Genomic DNA, 16,195 nt, shown 5'->3' on the forward strand with positions numbered 1-16,195 from the left:
ACATTTCCAAAGTTGGAAATTGGAGAATTGAATGATTCTCTGTTATGGAGGAGATTCACACACATAATAAATGCAACATAAAAAAATCTGAGCTAAAAAAGCAGAGTTTAAAAAGAAAGAACTCCTAAGGAAGATAAAATAAATCAGACAAAGTCAAGTTTGAAGTGGTTGCCACAATGAATCCTCCCATTTATCTGGGCTTTGGACCAGCACAAGGACTACACTGGATTTGGTCAAATTATAGTGTGCAATTAAGAATGAGCAATGAGGATGGGGTAGTTTGCTCAGGGGAAACTCTCTCTCTTGCTCTGGGAAACCCCGACCTTTGACCTGGTGAGGGACTTGGGAACCAGCAGACCCTTTGGTCACAAGCCAAGTTCTCGTCCCACCTGGAAACTTTGGCTGCCCGAGGAGGTGTGATTAAGATAATTGCTGTTTTACACTTAAGATGACACATAGCATCAGCACTAATGTCCGAGACACTCGTTCGTTCGTTATTTAGATTCTCTGCTGAATCAGTAGAACAACAGTTTACTAATGCAAATACACCTAAATCATGTCTCCATGTTATATAGGTCGATTTAACCTCATCTGAAACTCAACACCCTACAACTGAACATCAGTGAGATCACGTGTTACACAATCCACATTACCAATTGTGAATTGGACACTGTAAAGTGACCCCAGCCACATATAATGAACCCCTGGTGGGTTAGGGTTAGGGTTAGGGTTGACCCAGAGAAATGGGAGGGTTGTGTCAACGTAAAAATCCAAAAATCAAACATGAGGATCGTTTGCTGTGGCGGCACCAACCGGTCCTTCAACGTAAACATAACTATGTACATTTTTACAATACCATCCTTTGGTTAGTTTTTAGGGCACAGGTGTTAGTGAGGTTAGGGTTAGGGCTAAAAAAGACAGTAAGGAACAGACAATGACATAAAAAATAATTGTGTGTCGCTTGTGTAAAAATGTAACGTGGGAGTCAAAAAACTGTTGATCACACAAAAGTTAAAAAACGCTTTAACCACTAAGCAAACTGCTGTTGAATGATACACCAAAGGCACCTTATTGCTGTTATTGATACTACCTCTATTTAAAAACTGCACCTGTGGCTCGTACTTCCTGCTTACATTTCGTTGGAGTAAACGTTGAGAGGGAGAAGCTAAAAGAAATCATAAATAATGGAGATCAGCCTTATTTGTTGCATCAGCTCAGGGTAAAACACTTGAAGCAGTTACAGAGAACTTGTATGCAGTGTGTCACAGAGCAGCAGAGCCGTCTCCTCCACCACTGGCCCCCGAGTCTTTGACGCAGGTCAGAGTCATGTCAGCTGTAATCTGAAGAGCTGAGGTCACCTCAACACTCGGAACGACTTGTCCTCTTTGTCTTCCAAGCCAACTCCCTCCTGTTGTACACCTGATGCCTTGCTCCCTTTTTCTCACAGTTCATATCTGCCCCTTTGACAAAACACCCGGGTGGGAACCAGAGCTGTCACAGGTGGTGAGAGGAGGATGTGCAAGGTGTAACCACAGTGAAATGTGAGAGTGAGAGCGAGGGGAAGACCATTTCAAGGAAAACACTGTTTGTGCTAATGGCTTCCAGAGAAGGCAAACACCAACAAGTGTTATCCAGATGTTTTCCTGCTTTCTTTACTTTTCTCTCAAATGAATATTACCTTATTTTAAGCCAAGTCACTGGATAATTTGTTCCATTTGAGGGCAGACAGGCAGGCGACAGTCAGGCGAGCAGCCGCAGAGGCTCAGGCCGTGTTGGATAGTATCACGTAGCTGCTTTTACGACCTGTTTTTACACCACAGTGTTGAACGCAGCCATTTATCCTGCAGTGTATGACACGGTGTGAATGGAACTGGGTGCACATGGCAGTAAAATAAAAGCTTGTTCATTACTGGTAGAGGAAATTGGGCTACGTGGAAATAAAGAGAGGCTGCTGTTTGTCTGCAGTGAATTACTGAAATCCACCGACAGACGTTACAACTTTCCACTGTTTAAAAGTCAAGTCAATTTTATTCATGTCGACCAACATCACAAACACAATGTGCCTCAAAAGGCTTTACAGTAAGTGACACCCTCTATCTTTAGAGGTGAGGACAAACTCCACAGAAAGCCCTTGTACAGGGGAGAAATGGGAGAAACCTCAGGAAGAGCCACAGGGGAGGGATGTCCAGGGTGTGACACGACGCTTGTCCCAACGCCATCTGCAGCTGGTTCCAGATCAGAAAAAGACAAAAGACAAAAGACAGATGAAAGGCGGATAAGGAGAGTAGCTATATAACATTTATATAATTGTAGTTGTAGTATTTGAAGCTCTGGAATCAGGGATACCTGGTAAATAAGAACAGAGAGAGCGAGAAACACTATTGTGATAATGCCCATGTGGCAAGTGGAAACACTGATGAGTGAAAGCAGACATTTTCAACAACATCAGATAATTTGCTTAACAACTGATCTGTCTCTGCTGCAGTACAGAAATGATCCACTGTCTTATCTTGAGCACATTCTCTACTTCACATGTGTCAAACTCAAGGCCCATGGACAGACAGTCAGACAGACAGACAGACAGACAGACAGACAGACAGACAGACAATAGATAGATAGATCCTTCCTCACCTTGTGTTTGGACTTAGTTTGGTCCGTTCACGTTATAATAACTTATTTTCTTCCTGTTGTCGTCCTGGCTTTCTTCATTCTGTCTCTGTCTCTGTGCTTGTAAACACTGTAATGGATACTTATTGCAATAAAGCTAAGAAATGCTACACAGAGCACATTCTGTAGACATATGCACACTGTCTTAGAGTTGTTTTGAAGACTTTTCCTGAAACAATGCCTTGTTTATGGAAAGCTTTTCAAAGCGACAAAGAAAAAGATGGTTCTGTTTCTGTGTTTCTGTGTGGATAGAGCAGTCTCCCTGCCTTCTGAATTAACCGTGAGACCAAACCAGCTTAACTGCCCCAACAGCATGTCTGTGATGACATGGTCACCCTGCCATCCCTTTTTGAGGACGTGCCAGCAGAGTCTGCTGCTGCTGTTCTCCTCACCCGTCCTTGTGCGAGCGTGTGAGAAAGAGTGACTATGCAAACTATAATGTTTATCACACTGCTGTTTATTATGTATGTCAGAGCCAATGTGTTTATTTGACCGCTCTTTGGCTCGAGAGCCCGATCTCCAATTTCTAGAAAGATCACTGGAAGGTCTCCTTGTGAACACTTGGGCTCCAGCTCTCAGAGGGACAGGAATAACAATCCTCTCTATGATGTCTTCCACATGCGCTCCATGACGTTCACTTGTTTTTTTCGGACAATTTTGCCCTTCATCAGATGTGCTGGAGGCTGCATTAGAAAGAGAGAGAAGAGAGAGAGAGAGCGAGAGAAAGACAAAGGTGAAAGAAAGTGAGTGGGAGAGAGGAAAAAGTGAGAGCCGATCTTAAATTTCATCTGAGCCCCGGCAGCTACACAAACAGTGGATGAAGATGGGAGGGGGAACACAGCAGCTGAGGCAGAGGGACGGACGGATGGATGTGGATGTGGAGAGGGAAGACAGGGAGGGAGCGAGTGAGTCGCTCGGCAGAGCCACTCAGTCTAGACTCCAGATGTGCAGGCAGCAGCAGTGTGGCTGTTTTGGCCCCCACCAGGCTGCACTGGGAGTATCCCCAGCACATGTCCCCACTTCGCCTGTAAATCAGCCCAGCCAGGCCTCAGGCAGCACTGCAGCCACAAAGCCCCTCGGTCCAGACCCCCGAAACCGGCTGGACGGCGACACACAGGCGCTGGCAAGCCCACTGGGATGGTCTGCCTCGTGTTAGATAGAAAGTCCAAGTTGTAGAAGTTGTATTTTGTTTTGGTTTGCATGTGTACACACACACACACAAATACACATACACAGTGCACGTGGTGTTTACTAGTTGCACAGCTGCCTATAGATCAGAGAGGATTGCAGCTGGGCGTCGTAAACACTAGCATTTCTTGTGTTTTTTGCTCCACCACAGCTCGTCGGCCGCTCTGCTCCCTAGTCTCACTGGCACCAGGGCATTCCGTCAATAGCTCACTGCCTCCCATACTTCACATTCACTCCAACACGGTGCATTCACACAATTACAGATTCCTGCTGGATGTTGGAGTGTGTGCATGTGTGCGTGTGTGTGTGTGTGTGTAATCCTTTCCCATCAGCGCTCAACACATAATTAGATGTTGAACTAAGGGGCACAACCCATATATAGTAAGCAGTTCATACCACAAACATGTACTTAAAACCAGATTTGATATTGTACTACATCAGACTAGAGGGAGACTTTCTTTGGGTCACAGAGCAGCAGAAAACATGAGGAGGAGCCCTCTATCTGTGTGTGTGTGTTTTCCACGTGTTATCCATGCTGTGGGGACCTGCAGTCACAAATTATAATAGAACATCAATGATTACAGTATAAGCTGGAGACATGTTGTCAGAATCAGAATCAGAAATACTGGGTTGAGATGGTTAAGATTCGAGTAAGTCTCCAGGAAATCAATGTAATGTTCTCTAAAGTTATTGAAAGCAGACTGGGTGTGTATTTACCTCATATTCATATCTCTGTGAGGATGTTTTGACCTTGTAGGGACATTTTGCTGGGCCCTTCAACTTTAAAGGGCTTTTTCAAGGTTAAGATTTTAGGGTTAGGGTTGGAACTGGGTTTAGGTTAAGGGTTAGGGTTAGGCATTTAAGTGTGATGGTTATGGGTAGGTTAAGAGGTCAGGGAATGTATTATATCTATGATGTGTCCTCACTAAGATGAAAAAAACATTTTGTGTGTGTGTGTGTGTGTGTGTGTGTGTGTGTGTGTGTCTCCGAACAAATCCCCCGCTATTGTGCAAAGTGCTAAAACAACGCTTCACTCAGCTGTTCAAACAGGTAGCATGGAAACACTGGAGCTGTGTTTAAGTTGATCAGGCAGCAGAACTCCTCTGAACAAACAGGTGTGTGCAGGGACAAAAATTTGGAGGTCAGTATCTGTGTGTGTTTGTGTGCACTCAGCTGTGACTGTGGCCCTGTGAAAATCAACTTCCCTGTGTGTGTGTGTGTGTGTGTGAACAGGTGAGCAAGCCCCTATTTTTGGTCCAACAAGCAGACACAAACACAGCAGTGCACCTATTCACACACTCTCACACACACAAATCCCCGTCGATCCCCCTAAATACACCTGTGCCATGGTGAGATTCTCAGAGCAGCAGCACTCACATAACCTGCTCCTCCATCTGTGTGTGGTGTGCTTGTTCAAACACCTAAATGATGTTGTTCCTTGTCCCAGCACCGAGGTCCAGACCCTCAGTGGGACACATGAGAGAAAAAGACACCGCAGGCACTCTGCAGTGAAATGCTGGTGGATGGTTAACTAGGCTTTAACCTCTGCACTGTGGGAGGGAAGCAGTGCAGAAACACAGCACAGACCTCTGAGTGGACTGTAATCACAAGCTTACATTAGACAATGAAGGGCAGTGGACCAGCGTGAGCACTGCTGTGTAATTTACAACCTCCTCTAGTGTGAAACAGCAGTTCTTGCACTGAATCCCATTAAATGACTGCATTTGAACTGATTAACATGAAGAAATGTTTTTATTTGATAAAAATAGTAAAGTGATTGCAGCCTCTCCGGTGTTTCTCATGTCACTGCATGTGTTTCTCTGTTTGGATCATTTTTGGCTTTTGGTCTGAGTCATGCAAACGAGGAACGATGTCATTTCAGTTTGTGAGCTGAGATGATGATGTGCTCTAACGCCAACCCTTTTTTTCTCACGTAGTCTTGCTTTTTGATGGTGACTGAGTCATGTGGAGCTGATAGGAAATAGCAATAGAATTAATTAATTAATGAATTAACATTTGTTTACATTTAAAATAAATGTTAACAAATGTCTGTTACAGGGTAAGGGTCTCTAACCCTAACCCTTTTATAATAAATGTCATATGTAATGTGTATGTGAAATGTGATAGATTTATATATATATATATATATATTTTTTTTTTTCATAATTTCTAAACTTTCAAAATTACTTCTAAAAAGGACTTCTGCCTGGGAACAAATGACTCACAACTGCATCCTTTAATAAATAACTAATAGATTATTGTTTACAATTAGCGGTGTCAGTATGTACCACTGTTACAAGCATGTGATCATTTAATGCTCATTTTGAAGATTTACAACAGCATCACATGACTCAAAGTCAGGAGGAACACTTGAGACTCCTTCCTGTTATCCACGGCTCCCTTGCTGTACCACAAGAGGGCCACCTACACCATCGAAGATCCTCCTGGGGTCCACAACAGATAGTAATCTGTGTCCAGTGTGTATTTGCAAGTGTCTGTTAGCATGCATGCATGAGTAATCCTGAGCTGGGGGAGGTTTAAAAGAGACAAGGCAGTCAGTCAGAGGGCCCTGGGCTCTCCCAGTTAATTAGTAGAAGGGCTAGGCCACAAACAGGCCAGCAGCAGCAGCAGCAGCAGCAGTGGTGGCGGTGGCAGCAGCAGCAGCAGCAGCAGCAGCCTGGCCGGCAGTCATCATGTGAAATGGCTGGAGGGGAGAATGACTCTCTGACGCTGCAGATAGAGCTGTTCAAAGAGCTCATGTGAGGCTGTCTGGCCTCGCCTTATCTGATCTGACCCCAGCTCATACGCCTCTTGTTACACTATGTTTCATCTGGTGCAGTGTGTGGAAGTTGTTCCTGTGTGTATGTGTGTGTGCATGCATCTGAAAGCACAATGTGTGTGTGTGTGTGTGTGTGTGTGTGTGTGTGTGTGTGTTGGAATCCAGTTGGATTGAATGTCAACCGGGCCAGTGTGAGGTCACCATCACTTGTAAGTGGGTAAACGGGGCCTGCATATCAAATTAGCCACAGGTACTGTCACTGTACTGTACTGTCCTGCTACAGAGCGATCTGAAATCGTTTAAGTGTTTAAGTGTGATTTATGGAGTGATTTATGGGAAAGTTACTCATGCGAGCTCCCTGGCCTGAGCTGGATATGTTCACAAGTGTGTTTTTGTTTAAGTGTGTTCAGAGTGGAGTGGAGCGCAGCGAGTCCAACAGAAATGTAGAAAAGAGTCGGCGATGGTTAAATGTTAAGGGTAATCAGTGAATGTGCTCAGAATGTCGTTCTTCATGCTGCACGAGTGTGTTCTCGTCCTGCAGCTGATCATTTATTCTCTATTATATGCTAACAAGCAGCAGTGCATGTTTCAAATGGAGCGGCGCGCTGTAATTACGTACCCACTCCAAGCTTCTCTCTGCTGGCACAGACTTGACTGTGGGCAGGGACCAACAATTCAGACACAATTTAGCAACAATGCTGCAGTAATTGTTGTTGCCCAGTGTCTCTCCCAGGGGTGAGCCATCACTTCCCCAAACACAAACATGTGCACAGATACACACTGTATTGACACACATTAGCACACAATGTTGACACAGCTTCAGCAGAGCCCCCCCCCCACCCCCCATTTGCCTTCTTGATACCTCATCTCATCATCGTCCCTCCCTACACACACACACACACACACACACACGGACACACAGTGCTGTTTGGTGGAGATCAGAAGCCCAGCTCGGAGGCCCCACACCTGGGCATGTTTGCGGAGGAAGCGGGCCCTGGGCGGGCTGCGCTCCATGCGCCTGTCGACTGGCTCCACCAAGTCTGGCCAGCTGTGCTCCTGGCCTGGCCTCGCGCTGTGGGGGCTGTGCAGCTGGGAAAGGCATGTTTCCCAAAAGAGGAAAAAAAGAGGGGAGGGGAGGAGGACACAGAAGAGAAAAAGAGAAAAAGGGCTTTAGGTTATTTCGAGCTCATTACACATTCATCCCTGAGCTCTCCTAAAGCATCTCTTTTAATATGAAAAAAACATTCTGGGCTAAGCTGGTTAATACCTTGGAGGAGCTTACATTCATTATTAGGTTTTTATGGACTCATCAAGCAACGCTTTACATACACATAATCAAACAGGACATTTTACAGCGATGAACATATATAGTTAGATAATGATACCAACTGATATCTTGGTATTAATAAAAATAAATAAGTTGTGAACAAACTCAATTTCAAATCTTTTTCTTACCGCAGTTTCATGAAATACGTTTTCAAACATTCATGTTGAATTTGAATTAGTTTTTGGTCAGATTCAGGTCCAGTGTGATGAGTTGGACGCGCTGGGAACTTTCACCAGTTTGAAGAGACGACAAACAAATGATTGCAGCATTTGCTGTTTCAGATGTCACCTCTTCCTGTGTGTGTACTTAGCCTTCTGCCTCGTGAAGCTTCCAAAAGCCTCTGAGGCCAGCAGAAGCTTGGGAAATGGAGGGTGCGAGTGGAGACGCTGCTGTGTACTCCTGTCACTCAGCACTCCAGGGAACAGCCCGAGCCAGGCCGAGCCAGGCCGAGCAAGCCGGACCAGGGCCAGAGCCCTGCAGTGTTCAACACATCCTGCAAAACCTGTGTCACCGAGGCCATCTGTGTCCTTATCTGTGTCCATACTAACACACGGTCATGTGTTTGTCAGTGTAAACAGGAAGCAGATTCTCTCCTCTGCAGTTCTTTGACAATACTACCAATGAGAAGCAACAATGGTGAACAATAACGACACCGATGTCGAGGTGAAATCGAAAGCAAGGGTTTTTCCTTCTTGGCTGATTTTGTCGTCAATAAAAAATAAAACACTATGTCATCAAACTAAACTTCAAAGTTCTAAATTCAAAAGATATACATCCGTCTCCACAGGGCAAATCAAGGCATGTAGAGCACTCAACAAACAGAATTGGAATTAGAATTTTTGCACAAACACTAATTAGTGAAGTGAATTTTTAAAAGTCAACTAAGAGTCAAATTAAAAGTTGTATTAAAGAGTAACACACAGGCAGAATTTACATACAGAATAACATAGAAATGTGCAAATTGCAGTATAAGTGGATTGTCTGTACTGCATTGTTTTTATTATAAATCGTTATAAAGACAGTGAAAGAGCACATCATCATCCCCCAGACAATTTAAAACCGAAATAACAATAAAAATAATGAAGATGCAAGTAATTCAGTAAATAAATAATGGCAAATAGGAGCCAGTAGCATTTTCAAACTTCTCCAATTTCAGAAGTCGTGTGAATGAACAACTTTATGAAGTGAAAACAAAGTAGTGTGGCTGTGAAAATGAGTTTAGTTTTAATGTTGTTATTTGTGCTGTGTAAGTAAAGTAAAACACCTAACCACAAGCCAGTGCTATCTCTCCAAAGCACCTTTATTTGTGCAGGATCACTGGTCCGTGTTAAAGTGTCTTCGTGGACATCATGATCATATCTGTGTCGACGTTAACTGAGGTCATGCAAACGCTAAGAAGCTACATTTCTCTGCTTATATCCCTTGGGCTTTTTGGACTGTGGACTGAGTGTTGAAGTGAAACAACACTAGTTATCCAGTCCAGCTATTTATTGTCCCTGCCAGGTCATTCCCCTCAGAGAACCTCAAACATACGAGAGTAACCATGCAAACAGAGGAGCAACACACTAAAGCCGTTTGTCTGCTGCACAAAGCACAGAGCCTGCTGACACACAACATGCTCTGTCTGCAAAGAGTCCACATGTGAGCCACATCCCTTTTGGTTCAAAGAGCCTCTCACGGTGTGCGTGGGGGCTGCTAAGGTGGTGTACCGGCTGCCAGCGGCCTGCAGCCTCTCCTGAAGCGAAGTTAGCCCCAGGTTCCTATACCTCCATCCTGCTGTCCTCGCTCCTCTAGCCTGACCTTTGACCTGCTGCCCTGCTGTCACCAGAGGCCCATGCAGGTGGGACATAAAAAAGGAGGAAGTGACATAAGGTGAACATACGCTGGTCAAAAAGAAAGTGGACGCTGTAGAAACCTACGTTTAAAATGTTGCAGTAAGCCCAGTGAGAATGATGGTGTTCTGTTCTGACGTGGAAGGTTGCACTGACTCACGGCTGATAGTGACAGCAGCGTGAAGGCTCAGATTAGACAGTGAGCCTCTGTCACTACTAGAGGTGCATCATGAATAGAGATTATGACATTTATCAAATTGTAAATAACAGTTAAACAACTGTTATTTATTCCCTTCAACAGAAGTGCTGACACGACAGTAATTCAGAACCAGTATTGAATTCAAATGAAAATCGTTTCGAAAATGTTTCTATTGCACGTATACATGCTTAATGTCGTCATTAACATCTTCTTCTTCTGGTGTTTGGAGATTGTTCGCTTTATGACTTTGTCGTCCTGGTTTTCTTTATTCCGTCACTGTTTCTGTGACTGTATACATTGTAATGTATACTTATATATTCAAATAAAGCGTCATTTTAAAAAGGTGTGTACACTGCATGCATGCTCTTTTTAGCGGCGCATGCTCCAGTGCCACGTACAGGCCGGGCATATGTGCTACAGCGTTCCCGGGGCGTTTGGTTTGATGAAGACATTTTCTGAAACAATGACATCACAACTGTTTCAAAATGACAAAGAAAAAGATTGTTTCTGTGTGGATAGAGCCTTACTGTAGAGGTCAAAGTTGAACACTAAACTGTTCATTCTCATGGCCGCTTGTAATCAAAGTGTGGAAAGATGCCACTTCCAGTCCTTTACCAGATTCATCTATCTAGTGCTGCTAAACTAAAGTATATTTTCTCTTTCACGCTCTGTCCTTATGCTCCATTTGCTTTCCTTTTCTCTCAGTCGGTCTGTGTTTGCTCACCCAGTGAGGCCTCCTCCTCACAAGCTATCTGTGCTCCGTCCTGCCTGTTTTTGGGCTTGGCGTACCGACTCGAGCCAGTCTCTGCTCGCTACCAGGGCCCACACACCCACCACATTCCTGCACTCACTGCCAGAGGGGAGGGTGAGGTGCTGGATGAGGTGAACATCAGTAATGATGGATGGGATGACCTGGTGAAATATCACAACACGGCCTCTCCAGACCAGCAGGTACGAGCTGAGCGCTGGTGTGATATCTGTTAGGCTCATTTTCCTGTGATGCTGAGTTCCACTGCTCTGCCCTCTCAGATGATGATTTATCTCCGGGGGAATGCGTTTCACTTTACATTGTAACAAAATAAACCTGCAGCTTAGCTGAGCAAATGGAAAAACACTACAGAGGGAAAAGAAGACCTCTGGAGACACAGAAAGAGACGACAAAAAAACTCCTGACAAAGGCAGAAAGAGAGAATTATCTCCCCAGCTGTCTGTGCATCAGGAAGTCTCTCCCAGAGAGTCAGCTCTGATCGGCCTGATCACAGTGGCAGCACAGGAAGTCACACAAAAAGAAAAGGAAGTGAACACCAGCTCCAGGAAGTGAGTTTTTGCAGCTTCGGCTCCACAAAGTCTGGATCGCGACGGGAGGAAGGCGGGAGGAGGAAGGGAGGTAGCCCAGCTGAACACCAGAGTGTGAGAGAGGAGGAAAAGACATATAGAGGGAGGGAGATGGATCAGGGCGTAGTGACGGCAGTGACAGCTGTCTCCACGCCGCCAGCTGTGTGTCATTTACTCACTGCTTATAAATATGAGCCTGGCACCAGGGAGTGATGTTCCTGATGCTGTGGCGCCAGGCGCTACGCTTCAAATGACATTGGGTGCCACCACGGACTTCCTCTCATCCTACACACACACACACACACACACACAAATGAGAGAGCACAAAAAGCTCAATTCAGCACAAGTAAATGTAGGCTTGTGTTTTTGAGGGAGATGCCTATTTTCAGGCTGCTTTTCTTTTTCTTTTTCTTTCTCTCCTTCTGCAATCGCTTTACAATAGAGAAGTGAAACATGTTTTCACAGAACCTCTAATTACACAACGCCACAATCCAACAGTATCAGAGCAAACATGGAGCACGTCAGGACAAACAGATTAGAGCTCCCGGTGACAGCATCCCCACCACGTCCCACCCGCACACACACCTGTGTTCACACATTCTCTGACTAAGCTCCCTGTTTTGCATGCAAATAGTGTGTGTTGCTGTGTTGAGGAGGTGCTAACTTCCTCTGTGTTGCACCTGGGTCCGCTTCTCATATGCATATGTGTGTGTGTGAGAAGGAGAGCCCAGAAAGAGGGAGAACATCAGAGGTGTTAATGGGTTAAAACCTTGTAATTGGGGGTACTTAGTTGCCTATTGTCATTGCGAGGCCCAAGGAACAACAGATGAAGCCTCATTTCGATTGTAGAGTCCACATGTGACTATAAGCAGGGACACCTGGTTTTAACTATATATAAAGTATGGATGAGCCAATGACATACTTTGGATAGGATATTTTTAAGAGAAAAATGCAAAATTTAGTGCAAACATTTGAATAAAAATTGAGTCAAGTTGTGGACTGTTTTTTTTTCTTTTTGGGAGCAGAGTATTTGTTTCACAGCTGGACAATTATGTCTTTGAAATTGCGTGGAATGACTGTACGTGGTTAATGCAATGTGTTATTAACAGTGTTATTAACAGTTTACATACACTATATAAAAAAACACATATGCTTTTTTTTCTCACTGTCTGACATGAAATCAGACAATCACTTTACCTGTTCTAGGTCCATTAGGATTACCAAAATTATTTCTATTTGCTAAATGCCAGAATAATGAGATAATTTTGGTAATCCTAACGGACCTAAAACAGGTAAAGTGATTTTATATAGTGTATGTAAACTTCTGGTTTCAACTGTTTGTAGTTTAAAAAATCTAAAATGACTGTATATCAGTAGAAACTCGAGGGTTGTGATGTCGTATATTCGCTTATACTCTTATATGTGATCAGTTTTTAGTTCATGTTTTCACTTTCATGGGATTGATCTTCTCCTTCATCACATGTTTCTACTGCAGTATTGACATACTTTCTTTTGAAACGGTAAGACTATCATATTGTCACATTCTAAATATCAGCCTGCCCTGAAACCACATCTGAAAATGTGGCCCTTTTGGATTTGAAAAGGCTCAACATTGAAGAGAACCACTGCAGGACAACAGCAGAAACATGACATGAAATAAGAAAGAACAGTTGACTGTGCAACTATCCTGGATGAGTGGAAGTCCTCATATCTCGTGACCGGTGCAGTATCTCAGTGTCCTCCTGCATGTCCTTTACCTTCAGTCGTGCTCATTCCTCGCTGATAAATGATAAAGCATAAAACCATATGCTGTGCGTTTGCTATCAGAGGCTATCAGGGCCTCATGGCAGTATCTGCCCGGGCTCCGTCAAGGTCAGAATGCAGTTCATCCAGAAACCCTTCAGGCTCACAACTGCTTTTCAGATGGGACGCTTGGCGTCGCGGAGTCAGCACGGGACAAACAGTCATAACATTGGGGTTGGAGACTTCAACAGACGTAATTCGGCACAGCTTTAAAAGCAAAACCTGATAATATTCAAAACGACTGCTGTCATCATACTCGAGAGAGAGTGAGTCCTGTGGCTCGGGGCCAGCCAGCGCGCTGCTCTATATTTGGTCATTTCTCTCGCTCGCAGTGACTTCACCGGTGCAGTTCTAGCCCCGGTCCGTGTGTTGATTCAGTCTCATTTTCAGTAAACTCTGTGATCACCTTGCCTCTGCGTTCCACAGGCCATTCACAGCGAGTACAAAGAGAGAGGGGGCATTTGTCCACAAGAAAAGCCCAGCTTTGGCTTTTTAAAGAAAGCAGAGGTTTAGCTCTTTCACTTCCACTGCATTGTTATGCTAAGGCACAGCTTGGGAAAAAGAGTGAACCATTAGCATCTGAAGAAGAGCCAACATCTGAGGGAAACGTGTCTTTAAGGCCCCAGAGAAAAGAATCCATGCTGTCTCTCCCTCTCATTTTCTCATTCTCCAACTCACTTGTTCTTCAACTCAACTCTCATTCCTTGCCATTCCAAGGCCCATTCTCTTTTCTTTCAGTCTCTCCTGCTGCTGTCTCTTTTGGCGCCAAGAGGGATAAGAGGTGTGTGTGTGTGTGTGTGCTTGTATTTGTTGCATCTTTAGGAACTTTTCTGGCATAAAAACTAACCTTATCAGGACCAGTAGCTCTTAAGGAGACCAAAACCTGGTCCTAAAGAGGCAGATCTTAATTTCTGAGGTAGTTGTTAGGAGTTAGGTTATGATTATGTATTAACTGGTTGTGGATAAGGTTATGAATAATGCTATGTTTCTGTTGTCCAAGTGAAGTCAAGTTGCAGAAACCTGTGTGTGTGTGTGTGTGTGTGTGTGTGTGTGTGTGTGTTTGGGGGATTCAGAATTGAAATGCTCCTCTGTGATTCTTTGTATCTATATAAATGGTAAATGCTCAGTATTTATCTTGATGATACACTACAGTATCACTCATCTTTCACGCTCATACACAAGCTGCCGGCACTGCTGTCAGGAGCCTTGCACAAGGACACATCGGCATGTAGGCTAGCGGAGTCGGGAATCAAACCCACAACCGCTGAGTTGAACGATGACTCGCTTTACCGCTGATCATCACACCGCCTTTTACTTAAAGGCTGGTTTCCATAAACAGAGCAGTTATTTGCGTCAAAGGTGATTTTCTAAAGACAAGTGTGTGTGTGTGTGTGTGTGTGTGTGTGTGGGGGGGGTCATAATGAAAATGAGCTCTCTAAAACTCTGGATACTCCTGTCTACACCCGTGTGTTTTACATCCTCAACGTTTAAAATAGAACAAGAGAGAGCGTTGGTAACGAGGATGCAGTTATACCTGCATTCACTTCCTGAGTGGTTCTTCAGTCATTGTTCTTCCTTTTCGTCATTGTTGTTTCTCGTTAGAAACAAAGCAAACACTCTCACATTCCCACTGAACCTGAATGACCATGTTATAAAGCTCTTTAGCTGTGTTAGTGTGGACGAGCTAAAATGCTGTCCGACCAAACAGTACTATGGATTTAGCCTTAGCCATGCTTTTAGGATTTCAGCCAACATTCTTTCTTATGCTTCTTCTGTTCCATTTACAGCAGAACTCGGAAGTTGGAACTGGGAGTGACCTCACTCCAAAGTTCACCACTGTGAAACAGCAGATTAGTGCACGACATGACCCTCATGGAGAAAATAATGTTTACAGTTGATGAATGATAATTAAAGTTTCTGATACTGATTCAACACAATCGATGGAAATGTAAAGTCTCCTTGAGACAGGGACCAGTCTCTGCTTCCCCTTCAAATGTAACATGAGAATGTCATTTGTAATCTTCCTAAAATTTAGGTCAGAGTGCACAAAGTGTGGAGGACCCTATTGAAGCGGAAGGAGTTCTTACTTTTCCTCTTTTTCTCTCCACTGAGGCCTAGTGCTTATTTATTGTGTGAACTGTTGGGTTTTGTCTCCTCGCTACAATAGTGTAAGGTTTCTGCCTCTAATGCACTATACACTGAATTAAATGTAATATTCCATGTGTAAATTAGGGACCCTGAAATGCAGAGCGTCGGCTCTAAGCCAAAAAAACACCGCCTGACATCGTACTTAGAGTCAAGTCAGCAAAACACATAGAAATTGTGAAGGTCAATGAGACGTGCAGCTGTCAAGGAAACTGAAGGACAGAGAAACAATGACAGTGAGTGTAAAGCGTGTACCTGTATTTCAACATTGCATTGTTCCGGCTGCAGTAATGACTTCTATTCACAACTCATTACAGCACAGTCGTGAATAGCGAGTGCATTTGAAAAGAAACGGAGGGTAAGGGTTAGGGTACTGACAGCTGATCATCCCAAATACTTCCCAGCTGACAGCGCACTTCCTCCAGACCTCGTGAAAACACCTGTGTGATGCTGCTCAGGAGAATCAAGGACAGACAGACAAAGACAGAGAGATGTCTCTGTTTTTATCAGTGGGGTCACTCGTATATGCAGAGATGTGCAGTAAGTGGCCTCCATGATGAACATTCCACTTCCATTAGCAGCTCCAGCTGAGGCAAATCACCCCGTGAGTCATCTGATTTTCCTGGATAAAGACGAGGACACGGCTACAGAGGAGACTGTCACTGAGCAGCAGTGCAGGAATGCTGCTGCTGCTGCTGCAGCCGGCCACCTGTGTGGAGGAGGAAGTGTGTGAGGGATCCGCGTCGCAGACGTGCCACATGATCTCATGTTGTTGAAGAGACTCGCAATGACTTCACCATTGTTCATTGTGATCACCTATGAATGCATGTGTGTATTTATATTTCTGTGAGTTATTATATATCATGTACAGTATGTGGATTTTCTAGTCAGTTTATGTCACCACTTGCACCTGTGATTTA

This window comes from Solea solea, chromosome 6 (genome assembly GCF_958295425.1).
Source record: "Solea solea chromosome 6, fSolSol10.1, whole genome shotgun sequence".
In the NCBI taxonomy this organism is placed as follows: Eukaryota; Metazoa; Chordata; class Actinopteri; order Pleuronectiformes; family Soleidae; genus Solea; species Solea solea.